This window comes from Rhincodon typus, chromosome 13, assembly GCF_021869965.1.
Source record: "Rhincodon typus isolate 14 chromosome 13, sRhiTyp1.1, whole genome shotgun sequence".
Classification (NCBI taxonomy): Eukaryota; Metazoa; Chordata; class Chondrichthyes; order Orectolobiformes; family Rhincodontidae; genus Rhincodon; species Rhincodon typus.
Genome location: NC_063344.1, coordinates 38123599 through 38139894, shown reverse-complemented (window position 1 = coordinate 38139894; position 16296 = coordinate 38123599). Strand labels below are relative to the sequence as shown.

Genomic DNA, 16296 nt, shown 5'->3' with positions numbered 1-16296 from the left:
TATCCTGTGAAGCTTAAATGCGCATTTGTTCCATGCAATGTTCTTGGTCTAAAAGTGTTCAAATGTCAGTAGGGTTTAGAATTTTCTCTTAAGTACATAACAATCTTTTCTGTTAGTAGCTGCTGAGGTTAAATATCTGGGGTCTGCACTACCCTAACTGATTTTCTTGTTTGGTTGAATCCTAACATATTTGCCATGTTCCAAACTTGTATTGCACTGGCCCCCCACTGAGCATGAGTGCCATACAAATGTACATTCATATGTGACTTTCCCAATAGTCTGTAAAACAGGAGGTAGCATAATAGACTATTTATTGTTCTTGTGGTTTTTAAATGAGATCTACAAATGTACTTTTTTTAAAAATAAAAATCTTGTGGAACAGTGTAATTGCAGGCATGGGATTTGCATGTTTCTGCAGTAAATTTTGTATCAATCAATCATTAAGTCCTGGTGGACTACATATGTTTAAAAAGTTCTACGTTTTTTGGAAGCTGAGCCTTTATGTGAGAATAGAAAATGTTTTTAGTTTTGTTATAAAGACTTTTCATATTAAATATTTCCTGGACTTTTGAAGCATTGGGGGAAAATGGATTTATTTCAAGTTTGTGGAAATACTTAGTGGTTTCTTTAAAAGAGGCCATTGGAAGATCACTGTAGGCATTGAAGATATTTTTAACATCTTGTGCTAACTGTTTGCTATGCAGTAAACCCCTGCTGGGGCTGTTTTGAACAGTGACTGGGTAGGGAGTTCTGAGGTGTCTGGTCATCAGTTGTGGGATAAGGAGCTGAGAAGAAGGACTCCGCAGTTCCTTTCTCCATTTCTGAAAAGAAAACCTTCTTGTTGAGTTCAGGTTGAAACCTGTTTGTTCTAAAAGTGATTGGAGGAACATCTCAATATTGTACTTGTTCAACAAGCTGTATCTGGAAGATCTATAACACCAACCTTGTGTGATTAGTGACTTGACCATATGTACTAGAACACCAGAGCAACAGACTCTGGAACATTCTGCATTTTATCCTTTTTCCATCAAAATTAATGCTTTGGCCAGTGTTTCTTTTTCAGAGAGCCAATTTCTGCAGAGAGATTAGTTTTTCTTTTTTCCTGAAGCAAGTGTGTGTATCTATTTTTCTCTTCCTTGTGTTTTGGGGGTATTTAAAGGATAAGAATTTACACTTAAGTAACTGACTTTATGTAAATCAATTATTGCATCTCCATTGACTAAATTTTATTTTGTTTAATAACTTTGTTAGAAACCTAACGTCTGATTTGCTTAAAATGTTTGTTTGGCTAATTTACAACAGGCAAAGTATTTTTATTTTAAGTTGTCACCCATGGACTAATGTGACTATAGCAACTATAGTACACTCCTCTAACCTCTATAACAGTGTGAAAATAAATATTTCAATAAAGCTTTAGACCTACAAAGATTTATTGTTTGTGCAGTTTGTTGTTGCATTACTGTTGATAAAAGGTGTTTTCTTTAGTTGTAAAACAACTGATTAATTGATTTGTTTTTCGCCAGTTTGGATTTGTTGATGGCTTGCTGACGTAAATATTTTGTTGCAAAACAAAAAGAACTATTTATAATTCAGAATTTGGTAATTAAATATTATCACTATTTGTCTGCTTTATGTTTCTAGCTTTAAAGTCTTGAAGTTTCTTATGCTTTTCTTCCTGGTAAGCTTATAAGTACTTCATTGCTGCAGCACTGTCATAGCAACTGTACAGGAGTATACATTACATTTTGTATTCCTGACATTTTGTAGCTCAAAGTAGGTCAGAGGGATTGCAGTGAATAAACATGTCAATATTGCTGACCTGCAGCTTTCATTCTTTCTGTTTGACTTGTTAAATGTGTAGTCAATCCAAAATTATAATTTATGGATTACAAAATACTCTGGTGATTTATAGCACTTTTGTTCTAGGGATTTAGCATTAGAACGTTGTCTAGCCACTGGACTGGAAAGCTGAAAGTTTTGGATAAGTAATTATTTAGAGAATAAGAGCATAAAATGCAGAGGGAAAAATGCCAACAAACGCTCGATTTTGTTGTACTTCAACTCCTCCCTGTCTGCATCCAAATCCATCCTAACTTCCTAAACTCTCTAAATGCAGTATTTTGCCTTATTCTCAGTTCGATTGTTGTCTGTCGCATTTTTCCAAAATATTTTTGAATTTGTTTCTGTTTAATTTAAATTGCTGAAATGGTAACTGAATCCTATAGTACAGGAATGTAGGTCTTTAAAGGGCTGAAGGCATTTGTTTTGGAGAACACAAATTTTTTTTGTGTGGAACCAGGGTGTAATTTTCAGTTCTGTCCAGATAGGTGGTAATGGTAAAGAATGTAGTTATGTAATCCAATGTAATATAAATATTTCAAAATGTTATGCTACTAACTTTTTGTTTAATTTTAGTTACAAAATCTTCTAAACTTTTAACAGATTTTTGTTTTGTGTATAATTTTGTAAGTATTTTCCCTACATAAAATGTCTTGCATTGTTTGCAAGAAAAACATATTTTGTCGAAGGTTCTTATTTTGCCATCGCTGGGACCATTCATGAGCAATACTGTGGGACAAACAATGTTTATCTTATATGAGAATGCTGATGGGTTGGCAAGTGGACTTTGAGCTTCCTTCCTTTTGATGTCTTAGTTGAGAAATAAGCCAGAAGGTACACTTACTGTCTGCTGCAAATCTTCACTAGTTGACATACACATTTGGGATTCCCACAGTTCATGTGTTACAAAATTGGCCAGGTTACCTGGTAACTGGGGCCCAAGCCATTTGTTCACCATACTAGCTTCATGTTGACATGGGAAATACATGAAGATCACCCCACAGGATGATGGCTACCCTGATCAGATTATTGCTGCTATGTATCACGTAAGCTCAATAACAGGCCTAAAGCTGTCACTTTTTTTGATCCTGAAAATTGTCCAGCCTGCCTCATATTAAAATATCTCAAATGCTTGAGCAACAGATGAAACTGGCTGTTTCTTGCCACTACTATGAAGTAGCAATACTAAAAGGACATTATCATCAAGCCAAAACAGATGTTCTGCCTTGAAAACACTCAAAACAGTGCCCAGTGTTAGATGTAAGTCTGCATTTGTTAAGTAATCCTGAGTGTATGAAGAATTACGCTGACAACCAATTTAGAATTGTCAGTCAAGCTCACATTGTGGTGCACTTGTGTGTTCTGAAAGCCATGTTTATCATGTACAGGGCCTTTTTTCTTTGCAGACAGAACAGTGTGTGTGTCTATTTTGACTGAAGAAAATAGACGACCAGCTAATCTCTGGTTAGTTTCACTGGGAAGCGCTTGACCAATCAGAGTCAATCTGCTTATTTAAAAATGTACACAAACCGTGGCAGTTAACGGTTAGTCATCATTTTTTTCCCCCAAATCATTCAGGGAATGAGATCTTTGCTGGCTGGGCCTGCATTTATTGTCTATTGCTAATTGTCATGACAAGGTGGTGGCCTTCTTCAACCAAAGCAGTTTTCTTTTATTTCAAAAATAAGTTTTCTTCTTTGAAATATCTTTATTTACTTAGTCTCTAAAGCAGTTTGCTTCTGTACAGTAACATAAGAGGAGACGAACATTGGAATTTGACTCTATCCAACAAACAAACGAAAGACGTTTCTTACTTGTATTTATTTTATATTTTCATATTTGAAGCACCAGGGAGTCTGATAACTGAACGCACCCCCATTGTACTTTGGCAGAAAGACCTTAGAAGGTGGTCTTTCCCTACTGCGCCTTGGCCGCACCTGCCCCAAGCTTTAGTGAATCCCTCAGCACATCGTCCTGGACTTTGGAATGTGCCAGTCTGCAACACCAACAAGTTTTTGGGCAGACCAAAGAACGTTTTCCACCGGGTTGTTGTCCTCCAGGTGCTTTCGATGTTTGTCTCAGTGTGTATCCTGGGGAACAGACTGGAGCACGGAGTCCTGTGTCACGGAACTGTTCCACACAAACCTTGACAAAAACTACTGTCTCTCTCTCCAGACATCCTTTGCAAAGGCACATCCAGCAGGAAATGTGAGATAGGTGCACACGCACACACCCCAACGCTTCGAAGGCAGCATGCGACAGCTCAGAATCCAGGTGTACATGAAAGATTTCATGCCCTTCTCACCACCAGGCAAGTGATGTCTTGGTGCTTGTTGGAAAGTTCTGATGATGAGGCATTCTGCCAAATGACGTTGACGGTCTGCTCAGGGAACAACCCGACAGGATCCACTCTCTTCTTTTGTCACAGGACCTCGAGAACAAATGTGTCCTCTTTTAGCAATATCCAAGTTCTGCACTATCAAACTATCAGGAGATTTACCAGGATGCTGACTGGACTGGAGGGCAGGTCTTATGAGGAAAGGTTGAGGGAGCTAGGGCTTTTTTCATTGGAGCGAAGAAGAATGAGAGGTGACTTGATAGAGATGTACAAGATGATGAAAGGCATGGATAGAGTGGATAGTCAGAGGCTTTTTCCCAGGGCGGAAATGACTATTACGAGGGGGCATAATTTTAAGGTGATTGGAGGAAGATATAGAGGAGATGTCAGAGGTAAGTTCTTCACACAGAGAGTGGTGGGCGTGTGGAATGCGCTGCCAGCAGTGGTAGTGGAGTCAGATATTTTGGAGACTTTTAAGCGACTCTTGGATAGGCACATGGAGGATGGTAGCCTTTGCAGTATGCAGTGTCTCCAACCATTTCTTGATATCAACATGGAGTGAATTGAATTAGCTGAAGACTGGAATCTCAAATGGTGCAGACCACTGGAAGTGGCTGAGATGGTTCATCCACTTGACACTTGTGGTTGAAGATTGCTGCAAAAGCTTCAGCCTTGTCTTTAGCACTGATGTGTTGAGCTCTTCCATCATTGAGAATGAGGATATTTGTGGAGCTGCCTCCTCCAGTGAGTTGTTTAGTTGTCCACCACCATTCATGACTGGATGTGGCAGGACTGCAGAGCTTAAATCTGATCCATTGGTTGTGGGATCACTTAGCTCTGTCTATCACTTGCTACTTATGCTGTTTGCCATGCAAGTAGTCCTGTTTGGTAGCTTCACCAGGTTAACACCTCATTTTTCAGGTCTGCCTAGTGCTGCTCCTGGCATGCCCTCCTGCACTCTCCATTGAACCAGGGTTGATACCCTGGCTTGATGGTAATGGTTGATTGGGCGATATGCCGGGCCATGAGGTTACGGATTGTGCTGGAGTAGAATTCTTCTGCTATTGATGGCCCGCATGGATGGCTAGTATTGAGTTGCTAGATCCATTTGAAATCTGTCGTATTTTGCACGGTGATAGTGCCACGCAACGCGATGGAGTTAATTTTCAATGTGAAGGTGGGACTTCGTCTCCACGAGGACTCACTCTTAACGATACTGTAATGGACAGATGCATCTGGAGCCAGCAGGTTGGTAAGCATGAGGTCAAGTATGTTTGTTTTTCTCTCTTGATTCCCTCACCTCCTGCTGCAGACCCAACCTAGCAGCTATGTTCCTTAGGACTTGACCATCTCCATCAGTAGTACTGCTGCCGAGCCACTCTTGGTGGTAGACATTGAAGTCCCCCACCACATTACGTTTTGTGTCCTTGCCATCCTCAGTGTTTCCTCTAAGTGTTGTTCAACATGGAGGAATACTCCTCCATCAGCCAAGGGAAGATGGTACGTGGTAATCAGCAAGAGATTTCCTTGCTCATGTTTAATCTGAGGCCATGAGACTTCATGGGGTCCAGAATAAATGTTGTGGACTCCCAAGTGACTAACTCCCCACTGTATACAACTGTATCCTCACCTTTTGCTGAGTCTGTTCTGCCGGTGGTGAGGGATATCCAGACACATTCAGGGATTGTGACGGTGGTGTCTGGGGCATAGTCATACTCACGGAATCATACCTTACAAACAGCTGGGAGACAGCTCTCCCAGTTTTGGCACTAGCACCCAGATGTTAGTGCGGAAGACTTTACAGGATTGACAGGGCTGTTTCTGCTGTTGTCTTTTCCGGTGCTTGGGTTAATGCCAGGTGATCCATGTGGTTTCGTTTCTTTGAGACTTCGGTACAACTGAATGGCTTGCTAGGCATTTCTGAGGCCAGTTGAGAGTCAACAGCATTGCTGAGGGTCTGGAGTCACACGTAGGCCACACCAGGTGAGGACAGCAGATTTCCTTCCCTGAAGGACATTAGTGAACCAGGTGGGTTTTCTTCGACAGTCAACAATGGTTTCATGATCATCAGTAGATTTGTAATTCTAGATTCTTTCTTTTGAAGAATTCAAATTCCACCATCTGCTGTGACGGGATTCAAACCTGAGTCCCCAGAACATAGCTGAGTTTCTGGATTAATAGTCTAGCGATAATACCACTAGGCCACCCCAACCCCCCAAAAAAAATTACAGTATGAAAACACAGTCATACTGCAATGATTTGGTCTGAGATTGGGAGCAACATCAAAAAATCAGTTTTATGAAAACCCAAAATCAGCTGCTTAGTAGGAAAGATGGGTGGACTTTAATGCAGTTAGTACTTTCCTAATTTATGCTGCCGTCATTGTTCCCATTGATGGGAGCAATAACCATATGTCATTAATGTACAAGTGACAGTATGAGTGCAAGCACAGTTAATATTATGTACAATTTTCATGTCTTTGACGTCACTGAATTGGAAAGATTTTGCTGTTAGGTCGATAGTTCACCTTTTGAAATTTTCAAAGTGGTATGTGAAAATAAATAGCAAGTAAAATTACTTTAACGGTGCAGAAAATATGCTCTTTTGAGCCAATATGCCATACTAGTCAGTCTCTTGTCACTTGTACTGTACAAGATGTGTCCAGACAAAATGTAAGTTCGGAGAGTTGGGGACGATAGTCAATGCAGGTGTATTTTAAAGCTAAGTACTTATGTCTGTTCCAATTTCCTAAGTTTATTAGTGTAACAGAAATGGCCTATTATGATGTTGGTACTGCAGTCTTCACTGATGGGGAGGAATAAATTAGTGCCAAAGTTATAATAGCAATATCCATTCTAAACATGGATATAGGAAAGTTTATGGGAAGAGTTAAAATGAAATGCATGTTGAATTAATATTCACAAATATTACTAGTTGATCTGCACAAAGTGTGCAAATATGAATTTGTTTTCTCTTGCCTATCTCTTTCTTTGTATTGGTCTAATTTCATCTTTGTTGCTTAATATTTATTTCTAACTCATCTTACTATGTACATGGATGATGTAGCAGGCAAATGAGCCCTGAACAGCAGAAACTACGTTTGGGGTTGGGATGCAGAAAGCTATGGCTCTCGGCAAGTGTCTTCCCGTTCCTTTCCTCAATTGCTTGTGCTTTTATTTCTCTCCTGCAACCCTGTTTTCATCTCTGCATGTTTTCCTTTTCCTGACGCAGCTGCATTCCTATCATTGTAGCCATCTTTGTCTTTGCTCAACTTTATCTTGCTTTCCATCTTTCCTTATTGTCATTAACTTAAACTGTAACCTTTCATCTGCTTCGAAGTGTATCATCATTTGTCCATTTAATATAACACGAAACAAGGTGCAATCTTCCTTGCCTCCCCTCACACCCACTCTCACCATTGTGCAGATTTTTTTTTTGTAAAAATCTTTGACTTTTGAAAATTGGTAAGCCTTTCCTTAATTTTGACAGTTAACCAAAAGTTGGAGGCTGGGCAGGAGTTGCCATTTTAATTTAGAGTTTCCAGTGAGTCTTCCAAGTGCAGCAGGATTATTTTTCCAGCAAAATTGATTTCTGTTCCTTATTTTCAAGTTTGATTGGATAATTGATTCCTGTCGATCATTGTTATTCTGGTGTCACTGTAAATTTAATCTTATTGTAAAATAGCTGCATGGTTAATTGATAACAGTTTCAGTTAACTCTTATTTTAAATGATAGAGTTTAGTTAGAGGAATAAATGGCTATGGAATGTGATTCAGAAATCATTTTGAGAGAATGTAGTGGCCATATTTCAGATTGAATCAAATGTAGCCTCGTGTTTCCATTGTAAATGTGAATGTAGAAAATTAACTAATCTACAGAGAGAGAAAACAATATATAGAAGTCTGAGGAAAATGTATGCAAATGTATGGTCTCTAATATAGATGAATATCTTTAACTGCTTCATAAAGAGTTAAGTTGCATTTTGAGTTGGCTCCAAAACACACAACGTGGTCTGTACAGCACAGAGCTATACTAAATGTAAAGTTTTCTGAACAGTGAGGAGATTGGTGGCAAATGAATGGATTTCTGCATTTTATTTAAAAGTTTTTCTATCTCAAGTTATGGAAAAAAATGAATTGCTGAATCTCCTGTCTGTAAGAATGTCTATATATCCCTTGCAGAAATGATATTACCATGTTTCTTTTTCATGCGTTGGAATTAGGTACTTATCCATTCAGTTAAACTTAACATTTTATGTTAGTCTGGACTCTATCTATTTGAACTAACAATACAGATCTAGGAAGTAGTAATTGTCCCCTGTTCTTATTCAAAAGGTGTGTTAATAAAAGTGGAATAACAAGCTTTACTACTTGATATTTTTGTTCAACTTAAAATATTTCTGCCATTTAATTAAAATATATTTTCTAACAGAAACAGAAATTGCTGGTGAATTTCGCCACAACTTCTGTTTTTGTTTCAGATCTCCAGCATCCACAGTTCTTTGTTTTATTTTTATGATATATTTTCTCTTACTTTCTATGTCCACATTTTAACAGTGTTTATGGTTTGTATGCTGTATACTATTGTCATTATACATAATGCTTGCAATTTACAACTTCAGAAAGGTTACTGATGTTTCTCCCATCATCACAGTATTGGCACTTTTTAAACAATGTATTGTAAGCAACTTTATCACCAAAATTTGTTTAATTTTACTGCCCTGTTTTAATTCAGCCTGATTTGAAATATCAAAAGTTAAATTTGATGTTTATTATTTTTATAGCAGGTTATATTGATAAAATGATTTTGATTTTACGCAGGTGCTGCAGAATTGTTTAGTACTGACATCATTACACCCTTTGCTGAATCAGAGATTTTGCAGTTCTTGAAGCTGGTAGGTCTGTATTTTAGTACTATTTTCTTAGAGTAGCAAATGGAGTAGCATGCTCCAAAATGATGACTAAGCACATGTAAATTAAAGAGCTTATCGTGTTTTTGAAGTGAAAAGATTGTAATTCGTTGGCCTTAAATTTATGGTGGTATTCACCATGGAATAATGTTTACATTTTTAAAAAAAAACAAAATCTGAAACAAGGGTATTACGCTCCCAGCTGATGGTGATGATGGACAGGTCAGATCTGAGAATGAAACTTGGCTCGGTAGATTCGATTATAGTTGTTTTCCCACAGTTTGGCTACCTTTGTGATCAGTCACTGAACATATTTGCAAGAGGTTGCCAATGTACTTTAAACAAAAGAGCATCACAATTTATTGCACGTGGACAGGAGAAAAAGAATTCTGTTACACAATATTGAAATGATTTGAAATGGTCTTATTGCAAATATCAGAAATTCTACCCTTAACAACAACTATACAAATACTCAAACCTCAGTGAAGGTTTCTATTTATGTTCTCTGTTCTTCATTTCTTTCTGATGAACGTCTGCAATCAATAGATGCTATCTTACTTGGGTAATTTCTCTACGTATGACCCTGAAACTCCTAACACTCACTCACTCGTGCATGAATTCAAGGAACAAGTTTTGACAGCCTTGTACGATGACTTCCTGTTGACACCTTAAAGCTTTCTATCTCTGGAATTTTTCTCCACGAACTTCTAAGCTACTTGGGGTGACTTTTCTTCTGCCCTGACTACTTAGGAGACTGCTGAACTGCACTAGTCATATTATAGACATATATTTTTTCTTTAACTGACTTGCTTCTCTCTGAAAGAAATCCCTTGCACTCTGAAAAATCCCTTCCATTCATTGACCTTCTGGAGCGTTCTCTCATTCTAAAAAGAAACCGGTTTTGGTGCCTGTCCTTGTGTCATAAGACAACTTTTTTGTTTATTGAAGCACTGAAGAATTCACCTCAAGGGTTTAATTTAAAAGTCTTATTTAAATATGTAAACACATTCACAGACAAATAGTAGCACAGTCAGAACTCTTTCACTTCTTAACATATACAATAGAACATTAAATGTTTTAATTCTTGTAAAATTTTATAAGTTGATACGCATATGTTTGGTGATTTGGGACAAAATTTAGCAGATGGCGTTTAACAAGGATAAATGTTGATCCATGTTGATTGTAAGGATGGAAAGACACCTTATTATCTAAATAGAGAGAAACTTCAGAGTACTTTTTACAAAGGGATCTGGGTGTCCTCATGCATGAATTGATAAAAGCTATATGCAGATACTTGGATAATAAAGAAGGCTTAATGGAATTTTGGCATTCATTACTAAAGGAACAGAGTGTGAAAGTATGGAAGTGTTGCTGCAGTTTTCCAAGGCATTAGTGAAGCCGCATCTGGGCGATTGTATACGGTTTTGGTCCCCTTACTTGAACTGGGATGTTTGTTGCATTGGAGGTTCACCAGATTGACCAGGGGGTTTGTTTTATGAAGAAAAGTTAAGCAGATTCGATCTATACTGTGGAGTTTAGAAGAACGAGATGAGATCCAATTGAGGTAAACAGGATGCTAAAGGGATTGACAAGTGATCTCGAATGAGTGGTCATAATTTTTAGATAAGAAAGGTTTGGCAGATTTAATGGACATGAGAAGGAATTAGTTCTCTCAAAGGGTTGAGTCTGTGGAATTTACTACCCTGAGGATTCAGTAGTTGCTGGGACACTGAGTAAATTTAAGAAGGAGATAGATAAAATTTTAATTAGCTAAGGGTTATGCAGAACAGGCAAGAAGCTGGAGTTGAGATAGAGATGAATTTGCTATGATTGCATTGAATCTTGGAGCAGGCTTGATGGGTTGAATTGCGCACTGCTCCTAGTTCTTGTGTTCTTATGTGTACAAATGGAACTTAAAACTCTATATGGTCTTGTCCACTGCAGAAACCAAGTATCATGCACCTTTATTACAGGGCCAAATGAGAGTTTGCTGCCTTGCTGTTTAGCCTTGTCATTTTATTGTGGACTTCTATTAAAATGTAATAATTTAATTGACTTTAGATAGCTAGTGGAACCTTATACAAGTTGTTTTTTGGATAGCCATTAACCAATGACCTCGTGGTGCCAGAGTCTTAAGCATTTCACTGTTTCAACTAAATTATAAAGGCCAGCTACCTTAAAGCATATAAAATAACACCTTTTGACTTTTGTGCGCCTAATGGTTTTGCTGAATGGGTTTTTTAAAAGCGCTGGCCAGTAGAAGAAGGACTTTTAAAAATGTATGTCCTGCTTTTTTTGTTTTTAAATAATAACTACTTTCAAAACATAGCAATGCCATGGAAAAAAAATTGGATCATTGGTACTTTTCTTGGCAGAAGCCAAGAATAAATTGGGACAATTTCATTTATTCTAAATGTGAAAAGTTCAGAAATTCTGTCACTGGCTTTTGACTGAAGTTGAAGACTTTTATGATCTTAGTAGTGATCAGCAATTTCTTAAAAAATGAATTTTTCAATTATTGGCTAGAAGAATTACACAACCCATTTTCACATATTAAACAAAAACCTTTACTGTAAAAGAATTTAAATGAATCACATACTACTAACTATTTTCAGTTCCTTCATCAATGACCATCCCTCCATCATATGGTCGGAAGTGATGATGTTGCTTGATTGCACAATTTGTGGCTTCTCATTCTGACGCAAAGTGTACATATGCAGTCAGACCTGGACAACATTCAGACGTTACCTGATGAATGACAGATAACATTTGCCATAAAAGTGCTAGACAGTGACCAGGTCCAACAAGAGCGAATCTAACCATTTCCTCTTGACATTCAATAGAGAATGGCATTACCATCACAGAAACGCCCACTAAACCCTCCTGAAAGTGATCATTGACCAAAAATTGAACTGGACTAGGCATGTATATACTGTTGTTGAATGAGAGACTGGGAATTATTTGACAAATAATTCTCCTCCTGACTCCCTAAAGCCTATCCAAACCTACAAGACACAAGTCAGGAGTGTGGTGGAATACTGTCCACTTTCCTGAATGGATGCAACGCAATAAATTTTGAGGAGCTTATTCGGGAGAAAACACTGCTTGATCGGTTCCCCATCCACGGAATTAAATGTCCACTACTTCTGAAAATGGTAAATAATGGCAGAGCTGTGTGTTATCTACAAGATGCACTGCAGCAATGCATCAAGGCTCCTTCAGTAGCATTTTCCAAACCTGTCACTTGGAAGGATTAGAGTAACAGGCACGTGCAGATACTGTCAGCTACAAGTTTTCCCCTATGCCAAACACCATTCTGACTTAGAACGTCACTCAATCTAATCTACTATATTTGCTGCTCACAGTGTGGTCTTCTCTACATTGGGGAGATGAAACACAGTCTGGGTGACTGCTCTGCAGAACACCTATATTCTGTCTGTAAAAATTACCCCAAGCTTCCAATTGCCTACCACTTCGACACATGCTGTTCCCTGGCTGACATTTCTGTCTTGGGCCTACTGCTGTGCTGGAGCACGGTTCAGTGCAAGCTACAAGAACAGCATTTCATTTTCTGCTAGGGAACGCTACAGCCTTCACAGAGTCATAGAACTGCTCAGCACAGAAACAGACCCTTCGATCCAACTCATCCACACCAACCAGATATCCTAAATTAATCTACTTCCATTTGCCAACATTTGGCCCATTTCCCTCTAAACTCTTCATATTCACGTACCCATCAGATGCCTTTTAAATGTTGTAATTGTACCAGCCTCCTCCACTTCCTCTGGCAGCTCATTCCACACACGCACACCACCCTCTGTGTGAAAAAATTGCCCCTTATGTCCCTTTTAAATTTTTTCTCTCTCACCTTAAACTTATTCCCTATAGTTCTGGACTCCACTACCCTGGGGAAAAGACCTTGTCTATTCACCCTATCTAAGCCCCTCATGATTTTATAAACTTCTTTAAGGTCACCCATCAGCCTCCAACGCTCCAGGAAAAATAGCCCCAGCCTATTCAGCCTCTCCCTATAGCTCAAACCCTCCAATCCTGGTTAAAATCCTTGTAAAGAGTTCTGAACCCTTTCCAGTTTCACAACATCCCTCCTATAGCAGGGAGACCAGAATTGAAGGCAGTATTCCAAAAGTAGCCTAACTAATGTCATGTACAGCCGCAACATGACCTCCCAACTCCTATTCTCCAATATACTGACTGATAAATGCCAGCATTCAAAGGCCTTCTTCACTATCCTGTTTAGCTGCGACTACTTTCGGGGAACTATGAACCTGCACTCCAAGGTCTCTTTGTTCAGCAACACACATCAGGACCTTACCATTAAGTGTATAAGTCCTGCTCTGCTTTGCCTTTCTAAAATGCAGCACCTCACATTTATCTAAATTAAACTCCATCTATCACTGTTCGGCCCGTTGCCCCATCTGATCAAGGTCATGTTATACTCTGAGGTAACCTTCTTCGCTGTCTACTACGCCACAAGTTTGGTGTCATCTGCAAACGTACTAACTACACCTCCTATGTTCCTTCAGGATTTAATATTGAATTCAATAATTTTAAAGCCTGAACACCACTTTCCATATTCCATATCGATCCCCCACAGTCCAGGCCCTGTCATGATATGGACTGCTTTCAGCACAGCTAACCCATTGGAACCTGCTCATGGATAGGGTGCTGAAGGGTGTAAACCCGAAATGTCAACTTTCCCACTCCTCTGATGCTGCCTGACCTGCTGTGTTCCTCCAGCTCCATACTGTATTGACTATTGCACCTACTCATTGTTCCCTTTATCAGCTTTTCTTTTTCCCTCCTATCGACAGGAATTGAACCCGGGTCCCTGGCACTGTGAGGCAGCAGTGCTAACCACTGAGCCACTGAGCCACTGTGCCACCCACGACAGTTGGGAAGACAGTTGTGAGGGGCTGGAATATTTAAAATTCCCTGCAATCCATATACAAGCTGCACCTGTCCTGATTTGAAATCTGAGTTCTAAACATCTTCAGGAGTGACATTCACAAGATCGACACTTTTTTTTCTTGTTTTGCACTGGTAGATCGTAGCCTGTACATTGTGATCCTGCGTACTCAAAAATCTGTAGATTTTCCAAAATAGGAAATTTACCATCAAACTATCATTTAAGCTAACATCCGTTGTCAAATTTGCATGATTGTTTTATTTCTTTTGTTTCAATTTTCTGCAATAATCAATGTTTGTTTTAAAGGTTGTTAAAAATAATATTGCTTGAAAACCATATTTCTCAAGTACTGGTTAACATAACATAGGTGCAGATTTTTGTCTCCTTGTCTCGTTATAGCACTAGAAACAAAAAGCTGAAACAAGGGTGTTGTGTGTTAGCGGGCTAGCTGCATCTCTGATCAAATCAGTTCTGTTGCAACAGGCAGGCAATCATGTTACTATTTTTAGCATTCATAGATCTCAGATTTCCGGTTTTCTGGCTTGGACATACCACTTGCACGTTTAAAGAGCCAAGCTGTTTTCAGTGGATAATTTGACACCATTGTAGTAGTGCAAGCATCATCTCAAAACGAGAGAAGTGTTGATTCCATTAATTTCTGTGTATGTCTGCTTCCCCCTAAAACTCAAGGAATCCATGTTAACTTACTCCCCAAAGTGAAAGTAAAAGTGTCCTTATTGAGAGGAGTCAAGTGTTCTATTTCAAATTTATAATATATTGGGCTTTCTAAAATTTCATGTGAAAAATATTCAATGTATAGAATGTAAGATTTGATGCAAGACAAAGCTACAGCTTGTGATCTCCCAGTCTCGACCCTTCGGATCGAAAAGATGGTGTGATTTTCTGCAATTTTTCTTCAACATATCTGCCTGAGCTGCCATTAAAAAAGAAATTGAAGGTATTAGATGGAGTAACAAAAGAACTGTCAGTGATTTTGAGAAAAGGCTTTTGAAGGCGACGAAAATATTGCACTCTTGAGGAAATGAATTTAGGACCATAATGCTGAGCTGTTTTGCCATTGATGTGATTTTTTCGTTTATAATTTGAATTTGGCACAATATGTTTTACTAAGCTGAAATAAGCAATCTTCTGAATGGAAGAGTGCAGTGAATTTGTAAGCAAATTTCCTGAATTTTTAGGATATACAAGGGGGTTCTGCTTTAACAGATGTTTCAGCAACGTGAATTGGCTATAATGCGATTGACAAACAGCGGAACGCTATTTCTAAAACGTGAACTTGTGTTGGTTATAACGTGATTCCATTGGGTAAGCATCTTGCTGTCAGGAGCCTTTTGCTAATGATACCTACAGTGTAATTGTACAATGCTGTGATTCTGAGAGGGCCAGAGAAATTCTCCCTGTCAGCCTTCATTAAAACTGAAAAGAAAGAAGCCAGCAGGTCTGTTATCAGGAAAAGTAGGGTGTAGGGGAGAGTGAAAAACAGCATATCTAGCATACATTGAAAGGAAACACGAGGTACAGGACCTGGGTACAGCAGGAGGCTCCAGCAGCCTATTTAAATAATTAGTCAGATCGTGGTTGATTTATGCTTCAACCTGATTTTCCAACCTTTGCTCCATATCCCTCGATACCCTTGTGGTGTGGTGCTAAGATTGCTGAAGGAGTCTGAATTGCTATGGCAACATACATATATGTATATGTCGCAGTCTGGAACTATGGATAGTGGTGGTAGAATCCAATGTTCTTTTAGTCACACAGCTGACCAGGAATCTCTTCCAATCTCACCGTCTGCTACTGGTAGTGTTGGAAGAATTTGCTGATTGATACTCAGTCTTTTTAATCACATTGTGAATGGACCTTTCCTGGGCATTGAGTTCTGAGGCAGGACTTCAACCTCGATCTTGTTGCTTACAAAGGCTTACATACCTTTCACGACCTCAGGATGTTACGAAGAGCTTGACAACCGCTGAATTATTTTTGAAGTGCAGTCATTGTAGAAAATACAGCAGCCGATTTTCACACAACGCTGTCCCACAAGCAACAATGTGATAATGACCAGACAGTCTGTCATTGTGTTGCCAACTAAGGGATAAGTATTGACCAGGACACCTGGGTAACTGTCCTGCACTTTTTGGAATTAGTGAGGACAGTTGTGTCAATCGAAGAAGGAGCTGTGAAGCTGTTATCACAGTCAGACCAATCTGCCTGAACAGCAGCTGACAGTAGTGCTATCTTTTGTGTTACGCTTTTTTGGTGGTCTGC

General features: G+C 38.9%; 1 long non-coding RNA gene across 6 annotated transcripts in view; it reads left to right on the top strand.

Annotated features, from left to right (window-relative positions):
* The window catches only part of LOC125484689, a 109877-nt gene that overhangs the window by 52767 nt on the left and 40814 nt on the right, over positions 1 to 16296 (top strand). For 5 of the 6 annotated variants that reach the window (XR_007263518.1, XR_007263521.1, XR_007263520.1 and 2 more), the window contains one exon: positions 8998 to 9071. This is a non-coding gene — a long non-coding RNA (uncharacterized LOC125484689). Of the gene's footprint in view, positions 1 to 8997; positions 9076 to 16296 lie in introns of all 6 variants that reach the window. The other variant, XR_007263523.1, reaches the window with a different exon arrangement.